Source organism: Tenrec ecaudatus, chromosome 18 (assembly GCF_050624435.1).
Source record: "Tenrec ecaudatus isolate mTenEca1 chromosome 18, mTenEca1.hap1, whole genome shotgun sequence".
Lineage (NCBI taxonomy): Eukaryota > Metazoa > Chordata > Mammalia > Afrosoricida > Tenrecidae > Tenrec > Tenrec ecaudatus.
In genome coordinates, this window is record NC_134547.1 from 61,094,462 (window position 1) to 61,106,320 (window position 11,859).

Consider the following 11,859-nt stretch of genomic DNA (forward strand, 5'->3'; position numbering starts at 1 on the left):
TCCTCTTTGAACATGCTGAGAAAAGCCCAAGTACTGTCTCCTTAGCAGAGTGGGACAATCAAGCCACACAATTCCTTGCCTATGTAAAGGACACCTCCCCTAAACCCACACCCGAACCACAAGACCATTGTCAATGCCGTCTTTTTTCCCTTGCTCTCTCAAGTCATTTCCACATCAGCAAGGAAGGCCTGGTCTACTCTCCCCTAAAGCTGTTCAGTTGACTAAATAAGAGACCTTTATACATATCATCAGTCTAGACATCCTAAACAAATTTTGAGTGAGAGTTCAAACTATTTCTTCAAGTAGCTACAATATTCGCAAACTCTATTCATCTGGGTATGGTCTTCCAGTTTCATACATTGTTTTTCATCACAAAGAAGTATTGCAGTCTTGTTGTTTGGGCATTGATACTGAGATGTTCATGTAAGAATTGCTTCTTTGACTCTAGTTTATCTTATTTGTTTCTGTCTGTCCTTAAGATTCTTCTTCATTGTCGTTGGTATTCTGTGGTTTCACTATAATGTTTTCTAGATGTGTTTCTTTCTCTCTTCTTCTTCTTTGTTTTAAAGTTTTGACAGTTTTCTGTGTCTTTCTATGAGCTGATGAACTTCTTGAACTGCTGGTTTCATCACTTCTAGAAAATTCTTTGTCATTATAATTTTACTTTTTTGTTGTTTTTTGCTCATTCTCCCTATCCTCTTCCTGGAGTTTTCATCAAATATATTGCAGACTTTCTAACTCTGCTGTTTTATAATTCTCAATTTCTCTTCTTTTTTTCCTCCTTTGCCCTCACTATGCGGTACTCTGGATAATTTCAGCTAGCTGATATTCTCATTTATTTACTCATCCTTCCATTGTGTCTAATCTGCTGTTGTGATCCGGTAGTATATTCACTTCATTAAGTGAATTATTAAAATTAAGTAAAATTTCACTTAATTCATAATTTTCACAAAATATATATTTTGTAGAAGCTTCTATTTTACCAAATCATTTAGGATAAAATGTTCATAGTTCTCTATCTATATACTTAACCTTCATTTTTTATTTCTTAATCTTGATAAGCATAGATGTTCTATATTGTAATCTTATAATCTGTGTTGTTTCATTGTGCAGATCTTTCTTATCACCTGTTATTTTTCTAGCTATTGCTATTTTTCCTTATGTACTTCCATATTTTTTACTCTGTGTTTCTTATGGTCTTTTAAACCAATTTTCCTTGAAGTTCAGTTTGTGGGTATCATTTGAGATCTACCTTCTCCAACCTTCCATAGGGGATTTGTGTTTGATTCATGCATGTACTTGGGAGAATTTCAAGACCAATATCAATGGAGTTCTTCAATTTTGACTCAAGTTAATTCACTGATATGAATGTAGTATGTGATCCAAGTGAGGATAGTTTGTTGTTTGTTTGTTTTTTCTTTTGCTAGAGATTTTTAATGTCACTTTCCCCCATTGTGCTTTCACTTTGTACCTAGCCAGTTTTAATTCAGCTCCCTGAAAATTAAGGTGGGTTTATTTCTGGCACGTTTGAGCCTTTGGGAATCCAATTTAATTCAGAGAAAGTTGCTTGTTGGTGAAACTGTCTTTAGGGCAAAGTAAGTGTAGAGCTCTGTTGTCGTCTCAACGTCTGCATTCTCTGATATTTTGAAAACTAGCTTTGCTACCATGTCAGATCTTTGATAATCTTAAGATTGTTAAATATATCCTGCATGATTTGTCATTATTTTCAGTGGATTGACCTAAATCAGCTCACCTGCCATCTAAGAAAGATAATTCCAAGCTGGTTTTTAAAAAGGAATCACTAATTCTGCTTTTAAATAATAAACCTTACTATTCCCCCTTCAGTATGGATTACAACTCAAAATAAAGAAAACAAAGTATCCTTACAACTGGACCAATCGACAACATCATGATCAATGGTAAAAAGAATGAAGTTGTTAAGGATTTCATTTGGGTTGGATCCACATCAATGCTCACAGAAGCAGTTATCAAGAAATCAAATAACATACACTGCATTGGGCAAATCAGATGTGCAAGAGCTCTTTAAAGTGCTAAAGAGTAAGGATTAAGGAGTGGCTAATGAAAGCCATGACGTTTCCAATCTCTCCATATGCGTGTGAAAGTTAATGAGCAAAAAGGACGGCAGAAAGATGGATGCGTTTTTAATGGATGTATCTGTAAGGTGTTGGAGAAGACTAAGTGTCATAGACTGCCAGAAACACAAAGAAATCTGTTTGGGAAGAAATGCTGGCAGAAAGTTTCTTCAAAATTATGATCGCCAGACTTCGTCTCATGAATTTTGAACATCATATTAGGAGAGTTGAGTCCTTGACAAAGGACATCATGCTGGGAAAGGAGAAGGTCAGTAAAAAAAAAAACAGGAAGACCCTCCAGGAGATGGCTTGATACAGTAGCCACAACAACGGGCGCAAACATGACAACTATTGTGAGGACGGGACAGGACCAGGCAGTGTTTTGTCCTTTGTGCGTAGGGTTACTATGCGTTTGAATCAACTTGATGCCTCCCCACACCACCACCAACAGCCATGTCCTTCAATGTTTTCAGAAAATCCAGAGTCAAGAACAAAAGATATCCCATCATATCTTGCCATTTTAAAGCCTTGACCACCCCTCCCATAGAATATTTGAATTAGTAGTATCCTTCAGTCTTCCAAGATATACTTACTTTCCTATTTCTCATTCTAGAGATGAAGAAACTAAGGTGGTAATAATAAGTTGCTCATAACCAGGTAACTTATTAAAACTTTTTTTCAAACCCATTTTGATTCAACTCATCCATTGTAACCCCCTCAACGTACCATCTCTTCCCCCACTTCTTTGTATTTCCTGTTTGCATTCCTCCTCCTTTTCTAGCCATCTGAACTTTGTTCTTGGGTAAAAGCAGCCCTTTTAATCTTGAAATCCCCAAACCCCAAAACAACAACAACAGCAAACATTAAAACAACCCTTCACTGCCATAGAGTCGATCCCAAGTCCTAGTGATGCTGTAGGACAGGATCGACTGCCCCTGTGAGTTCAGAGGTTGGAACTCTTTACAGGAATAGAAAGTTGTCTTTTTCCCAGTTTGAAAATGCTGACCTTGCCCAAACTGCAGATCATTATAACACGGGGGTTGGGCCACAGTCATGAGGGTTCCACTAGTCTCCATCCAACCAGCAAGCTGAGTCTCTTTTTATGAAAATGAGTCTGGTTGACATTTTCTCCCATTCTATCTCGGAACTTCTAACGTGATCTTTTTCAGAGCAATTGGTAGTGGTATCCAGGTACCATGTCATTCTTCTGGTCTTGGGGTGGTGTGGACTGCGCGTTGTCTGGTCCATTAGACTCATTATTTCTATGTGTCTGTGATTTTCATCACTCTTCTTTCCTCGGATCACGGAGAGATCAATAGTTGCACTTTATGAGCTTTTAAGACTCCATTTGCTACTCACCAAAGCAAGATATAGAACATAGATGCTCAAAATTATTTGACCTACCACCATTTTTCAGAAAGAAAGAAAAATTACGCAGCACCGTGCCGGCAATTAAAACATCTCTAGTATAGCTCATAATCCACAGGAAGTGTGGGCATCTATTTCAGCAGCCCCCTTGGATCATTCCAGGAGGCCTGGTGACGTAGTACTCACAGGTTGGGCTTCGACCTGCTTGCTCAGCAGTTCAAGTCGTGAGCAGCTCTGCGGGAGAGCGACTGGGCTTTCCATTCCTATAAATAGTTACGTCTCTGAAACCTACATAGAGTCTCTGAGTCAGCAATGACTTGATGGCGGTGAGTGGATCATTCGTGTGCCTGCAGGGGCCGGTATCGCCCACTTTGGGCAACACTGATATAGAACATTGTCTCTGTGAAGGATGTTAGACCAAATGACCATGGTGTATCTGATACCAAGGTCCTGATCCCTAAGGCCCAGCAATTCATTCCCTCAAGCTATTTGGTTATGTCTAAGAAGTTTTCGTAACCTTTCCCCATATAAGCTTTACCACATTAATGGATATATTTTCAGAAAAGGTGAATATACATATATCTTCTGTCATATATATATGCATAGTTATACTCCCACTCTGTTCAGCCTGTCTATCCCACCACTTACTCACAGATTGCCATTGCACATAGAACATTATGTATTTAATGGTATTTGTCTCTATCATGTCTTGTCTTTAAGCTTGCAAACTTCCCAGTGTTGTCTTCTTATTTTTTTCCCAACCTCCTTCTTATTGTACATTCACTTCCCCTTCACACAAATTGACACTTGTCTATACTCTAGCCTGTGATTTTACCTCCTTCCATTCCCCTTTTCCGTCTGGTAACTATCAAAGAATGTTTCTTTTAATATAAAAACTCCTTTTTGACTTTTTATAATAGTGATGCCATATCATATTTGCCCCTTTGTGGCTCAATAATTTCACTCAGCATAATGTCCTCCAAGAAATTCTTAACCTGTGGGTCACGACCCCTTTAAGGGTAGGACACCCCACTTACAGGGGTTGCCCAACTCATAACAGTGGCAAAATTACAGTGATGAAGTAGCAATGAAAATAATGTTATGATGGGTGTCACCACAACATGAGGAACTGTATGAAGGGTCACGGCATTAGGAAGGTTGCGAACCACTGATCTATATTATGAAGCATTTCACTGATTCATCATTATTCCTTAATGTTCCATAGTACTCCATTGTGGATATGTACCAAAGTGTATCCATTCATTTTCCATCGACGGGCACTTAGGTTGTTCCCATCTTTTTGCTGTTGTGACTAGTGTTGTGATGAACATGGATGTGCACATATCTCTTCATAGGGTGACTCTTCATCACATAACTTTTTAGAGGAGATAAATCTGCCACTCAAACCCACATATGTTTGAAACACAGTTGTGCTTTCAATCTTGTCCATATTTTATCCTCTCGGTCCATAATTGCTCTACCTGCCATTTTATTTTAATAGGAGGCTTTTGGACTCCTGTTAGTTGCTTTTCTATAAAGCCCAGTGGGTCTGGGTCTTTTTGACCTGCGTCTGTTCAGCTATCTGCCTGTACCCCTAGGTGCTGGAATACTAACCATTAATAAAGGCCATTTATGTTCTAAAGATGTTATGAAGAGTGTCACTTGTTAGAAAAGTCACTAAGCAGACTTTCTGGCTCTTTGTGAGTAGCCGCTAAATTTCCAAGAGAAAAACAAATTCATTAAAACTTTTCCTTGATATAAAACACATACATACAAAGGCACAATTAAACTGTTTAATATAAAATCAGGGGAACGTTTAGTAAACAAAAGAACTAAAATGTGAAGATGTTGTTTCTCAACTTATTCTCCACCTAGGTCTATGGATTACTGAAGGCGATGTTTTCAGCACCAGCTCTTCCTGAAAGACTTCCGCGCTTCCTTAGTTTAGGTCACATCAAAGCAGCAGTGCTGGCGTCCTCAACGAGCTCAAATTGGGTTCTTTTCGGTGTTCGGTGTTCTTTCATTTAGGCAATGAAGAGAACGCTGAAGAGGGAAAATTAGGGCTGTAGTGTGGGCGGGATACGTCTCCTTCAGAATCCTCATAGGACAGCCCTTGACTTGAACGGCTCTCCAGCTTCTCTGAGATGCCACCGTTTTGTTTGGACCTTTGTTTTATGGCCTCCTTCGTGAGACTAAGACAAGTATATCACTGAGTCTACTCAGTGATCAACAAGTATATCAACAAGTATATCACTGAGTATACTCAGTGATCAACAAGTATATCAACAAGTATATCGTCCGCAGCCATCAACTCATTCAGAGATGTGCTCAACCACATTTTGTTTGTAGTAAACCCCTAGGAATTACCATATGTACTGGAACAATAGTAGTGATACCTTATGATTTCCCCTTGAACTTATTAAAGAAAAGGAGAAGATATAAATGAAGAAAACAAAAATAAAAAGAGCATATAGTCATACTCAAAGACAGTCACTTTAAAATCCTTCTAAGCGCCACATACAGCTCTATGTGTATGTATCTATCTATATATACTTTTATTCTAAAATGGTATGGTGCCATGCATGCTGCTTGGTAGCTTGGTTTTGACTGTATTGTAGTATGTGCCTTAATGAGAATTGCATGTTGAGTCAGGTACAGTATAGATTGAGACCCAAACCAGAAAGCAACAGGAAGTCAGACCAGAAGCCCTTTCTTAGATATATTCAGCTTCACTTTGAAAAAAAAAAAAGAGTATAAATTGACTTTATTTTCCAGTACTATGCTGTAAATCGTTGCTTATCTGTAGAACATCATAGTAAAGAAAAAACACTTGTTCTCTGTGAAGCAGGGATAGTTATGGTGGTTAGCATAAAAAGTATTGTCCCATGTGGTTAAAGGCTATTGTGATATTTCATTCCCGTTGATCTTTTTTCTTTTGAGTATAGTAGTTATTTCAAAGTATATAACATTGAAAATGATAACTATAATGTCCAAAGGTAAAGGTATTTGCATCCAGGGTGCTTTTTAATGTATCACTTAAAAGTTTAGTAATACTACCCTTAATTTCCATTAAACATTTGAAAATGATAAAGGACAAACTTACCTAGCCCAAAGGTGGAAATAAGTTTGGAGGACAAGAGCTGGTTGATGGGGGGGGGGGGGGGGGAGGGGAATATGTTTCTAATCAAGAAGTTAAAAACAACCATGGAAACTTTATCATTGAAAATTTCCAGCAAAGAGACAAATAAAACAGTAGTATTTTCATTTTGTATTAGTGAACTGCTGCGTGGTTCGAGGCGCCCTGATGGCCTAGTGGGCTATGCATTGGGCTGCTATCCACAAAGTCAGCAGTTCAGACCCACCAGCCATTGCTTCCTCCAGCCCTTCCTCTGGAGAAAGATGAGGTCGCCTCAGCAACTCACAGAAGCCCTGTGGGGTGGCTATGGGCGGCAATTGACTTAATGAAAGTAAATCGATTGATGTGGTTGGTTGGTTGGTTGGTTGGTTGGTTCTATGGTTTAAAGTCCTTGCTTATGCACAACCACATAGCCAACTTTAAGGATGTAAGCTTGGAAAGTGATATAATTTCTATGAGTCTGTTTTATTCTCTGAAATATTGTATCAAGCCATTTCCCAGTAATTCATTGGTATTAAACCAGTGTGACAGTGGGTGTCTTTACACATGTATCTAAAGAGTGTTCCTGTGGATAGATTTCTATCGGGGAAAACACTGCATCAAGGGCAAGTATATTTAAGGTCATGATAAACACTTGCCAAAGTATCCTCTAAAATCGGAGTAAGGAATGTTCAGCCCTTGGACCTTATAAGACCTGCAAAATCATCAATGCCAACTAACATCGCACACCTCACCAAGGAGAAGCTATTCAAGTCATCATATAGGCATGAGTTAATGAAATATTTGATCAACTATAACAGATTAATTTTTAGTTGATAATTTTGTGTAGCCCGTGAATGATGTTATAAATATCTAAATGGTCCTTGGCAGAAAGCAAGTTTCCTCACTCCCTCCCTAAAAGGTAGCACCACTTTATATTCTTTAAGGGTATATGAAAGGCTATATTTTTTAAATTAACATTTCATTTTCTTCAATCAAATGGTTTAAACTGTCCTACTTTTAATGTTCAGTTTAATGGTTGGTAGCAATTTTGAAGGAGCCCTGATGGTAGAGTAGCTACATATTGGGCTGCAATCCAAAAGGCCAACAGTTCAAAACTGCCAGCTGCTCCATGTGGGGAAGAAGAGACTTTCTACTCCTGGCAAAAGTGACAGTCTCAGCAACTCATGAGTGCACTTCTACCCTGTCCTGTAGGGTCACTATGAGTCAGCATCGATTCAATGGCAGTGAGTTTTGAATATATTTGAGTACATTTTCATATGATCACAGCCCATTGGTATATCTTTTCTACTAGTGAGCTTGTCTTATGTATTTTTACATTAGGCTGTTTCTACTTGATTTTAAGTGTCTTTTAGGGGTATATTTAATGTCTTTTGTGAATACGTCTAAGGAAATTATTTGACTAGAACTCAGGAATATTATGATATTGTTTAAAATCAGTACAAATGTTTGTCAGGGTTGTGCTCTTTTACCATTCTTATTCAAATTGCTGATCAAATAATTCAAGCGACTGGGCCATATGAAGAAAAATCCAGTATTAGAATTGGAGGACGATTCATTTGAGAGCCTGGAATATGTAGTGAACACAACTTTGCTTGTTAAAATCAAGATGACTTGATGCACTTACTGATGATCAAAGACTATAGTCTTCAGTACAGATTATACCTCAACGTAAAGAAAGCAAAACCTTCACAACTAGACTAATAAAAATCATGCATTAAGGATATCATTTTCTTGGAAGTGGGATACAGCCCCCCATCTGAATGGGGCTGAGGGGTTATAAATGAGGGATAAACTAAAGAGACATGAGACAAGGCATGCAAGAGCTCACCTCTTCTGAATGAGACTGGAACCAGAATGAGAGATTAATATATTCTCTCCTGGTTTTAGATAATCGTGGGCATGCAAGCCATGGTAAGCACATATATAACAGGAAGGGGTTGTGTTAGAGGCATGGATATAAAAGGAAGGGGACGAGCTAGGGGTATGCACACAGTAGAAAGGGGAGACACTAGAGGCATACAGGTGAGAGAAAGATATATACATAACAAGATGGGCGGAGCCTAACAAGAGGGCAGCCTAATCTTGGTCAGCCCTGAGCTGTCTTTAATTTAGGTGCCCCTGAGCTCTTTTCCAGGGGAATAATCTCTGATCCTCATCAGAAGAGAATGGGCCCCACTTAGGGTTAGATAGTCTGACTGCTTCTGATGGCAGATACCCTTTAGGCAAATAGTCTTCCAGCAGTTGACCTTCAAGAGTAAAGTAATCCAACCTGTACTTGCAAACAGCACTTCAAAATTGCCATTATGGGGTGGGGGTGGTGATGGTAGTGGTGGTGGTGGTGGTGGCATTGAGGGGAATAACTTTTACTTAGGAGAATGGGACTGGAACTTACAAATGTGAAGGGTCCCTCCACGGGAGCCCTCGTCTCCCAGACTCCACAATGTAGTAGTGTTGAGAGTTTGTCTACATACATTCTCTTCCCGGTTCTGTTTCCAACACATGGATCCACAATCAATACCTATGGAGGCAGCAGTTAAAAAATCAACCAACACATTGCATTGGACAAATCTGTGGCAAAGATTTTTTTTTAAGATTTATTGGCATTTAATTAGCATATCATGCAATTCAATAGTTCAATCAGATCAATAAAATCTGTACAATTGGGGCAGGGAATGTATGGATGTGCTTTATACAATTGATGTATGTATATGTATGGATGGTGATAAGATTTGTATGAGTCCCTAATAAAATGTAAAAAAAGAAAAGAGGAGAAAAAAATGATTAGGGCAAAGACTGTACAGATGTGCTTTATACAATTGATGTATGTATATGTATGAACTGTGATAAGAATTGCATGAGCCCCAATGAATTGTTAAAAAAAATAGCGTATTAAAGAATAAAATACCTAAGAATAAATAAAACCATAGAAGTAAAAAAATTTTTTTTAAAAATCTGTACAATTATCACCACAATCAATTTTAGAACCTTTTCTTCTTTCTTGTACTCATTGTTATTAGCTCCCTGTTTCCCCACAACTTTCCCTCCCATAGGCCCCAAAGCCGTTAATCCAATCACTGTTTCTATAGATTTACTTATCCTGGATCTCACATGCAGAAAATTATACCAAAAACAGTAACAAAAATCCCCACCAACATCACAAAGTATAGCATAAAAATGTCAATAAAAAAGAAAACAATATTAAAAACTAGAACTATGAAGACTAAGGTGCACCTGACCCAAGCCATGGTATTTTTAGTTCACCTATATGCTCGTATGCTTGAAAGCTGGAGTGCGGAGTAGGGACCCAAAGCCCATTTGTAGGCAGCTGGACACCCCCTTACAGAACTGTCTCAGGGAGGAGACGAGCCAGTCAGGTGGTAGCAACGATGAAGCATACAACTTTCCTCTAGTTCTTAAATGCTTCCTACCCCCCAACCCCCGCATCATGATCCCAATTCTACCTTACAAATCCGCTAGACCAGAGGATGTACAGTGGTACAGATAGGAACTGGAAACACAGGGAATCCAGGACAGATGATCCCTTCAGGACCAGTGATGAGAGTGGCGATACCTGAAGGGTAGAGTGAAGGTAGGGTTGAAAGAAGAACCAATTACAAGGATATACATATAAACTCCTCCCTGGGGGATGGACAACAGAAAATTGGGTGAAGGGAGACATCAGACAGTGTAAGAGAAGACAAAATAATAATAATTTATAAATTATCAAGGTTTCATGAGGGAGGGGGAAAATGAGCTAATACCAAGGACTCAAGTAGAAAGCAAATGTTTTGAGAATGATGAGGGTAACAAATGTACAAATGTGCTTCGCACAATGGATGGATTGCGATAAGAGTTGTACGAGCCCCTAATAAAATGACTTAAAAAAAAAAAAAGAATTGTCTTGGGAAATGGATAGCCAGAGTGCTCGTCAGAAGCAAGGGTACCAAGACTTCTTGTCACGTCCTTCGAGCATATTATCACAGAGAAGGACAACATGCTTGTAAGTAACAACTCAAACCAAGCTCATTGCTGTGAAGTCATTCCCAGCTCACGATGGCACTTTGAGTCAGGTTAGAGCTGCCTCTGTGCGTTTCTGGGCTGCAACTCTTTCTCCCAAGGAAGTGCTGGTGATCTTGAACTGCTGGCCTTCCGATTAGCAGTCCAGCTCATAAACACTACACCACCAGGGCTCCTTGAATTTTCTCTCCTCTTTTCTCTCTCTCTCTCTTCTGATTTTCTGGACTATTCATTGGGAAACGTTTCAGAGTTTTCTAAACTATGACGCCATTTCGATAACTTTAGAAATATTTATTTATTTTGAGGTATAAATCAAGTAGTAATTTGCCCTGATTTTCCTGAAATGGTTTCTGCTTTGTATATTGTCTCAGCTTAATTATTAATAGCATCGTATTTTACTTTTCAAAGTGTTCCAGTTTGAACACTGTTATATTGGTCTTTCTGGAATGAGCTCACTTATAAAAGAGGCTGAGCCTGAGGCATTTGTGGTACAGATCTTTCACAATTTTGAAAATATTTCCTGTAGTTATTCATAGAGTCTGTTAGGATTTTTAGTATATTTCTGTGCCAAATTAAAGTTTCGCATACTTTACTAGTAAATTGTCTATTTTAGGTTTTGAAAATTGTCACAACTACTTGAGCATCTGCTTCCCAGCACCTTATCAATGCATCTCATTTTGACTATCGCACACCTGTGGATATGTTCACTTTCTACCTCCTAATATTAATATTATTAAATTAATATGAAATACATACATATTTTTCTAATCAGACTTACCAGCTCCTTGTCTGTTTTGTAACCTTTTGGAAGGCTACTTTTTACTTTAGTTAATTTTTGTTTTATATTTAGTGAATTTGTTTTGTTTCATTGATTTCTTATTTCTTCAGATTGTTGTTATTCATTATCATCCTATTATCTTTTTTCTAGCTTGTTTCAAGTTAAATCTCAGTTGATTTGTCAACATTTCTTATTTGATACAAAGTATGATCAAAGATGTAAATTTCATTAGATTCTGAGGTATATAGCTCATCTATAGCGGGTTTGCGATTGCAGTTTTAATATTACAAATATTTTTGTATGTTAATTTTAAAAAGTCTCTGTATATACTTTTAAATTTCCTCCTAGAAGCCTGTTGTTAAGGTTTAGTCTATTCTCTTTAGCTACCACTGCATCTTGGGCATTTAGGCTGTTACCAGTTTTCATCAGGATTAACACCGTTATGCTGTGCAAAATGATTCCCT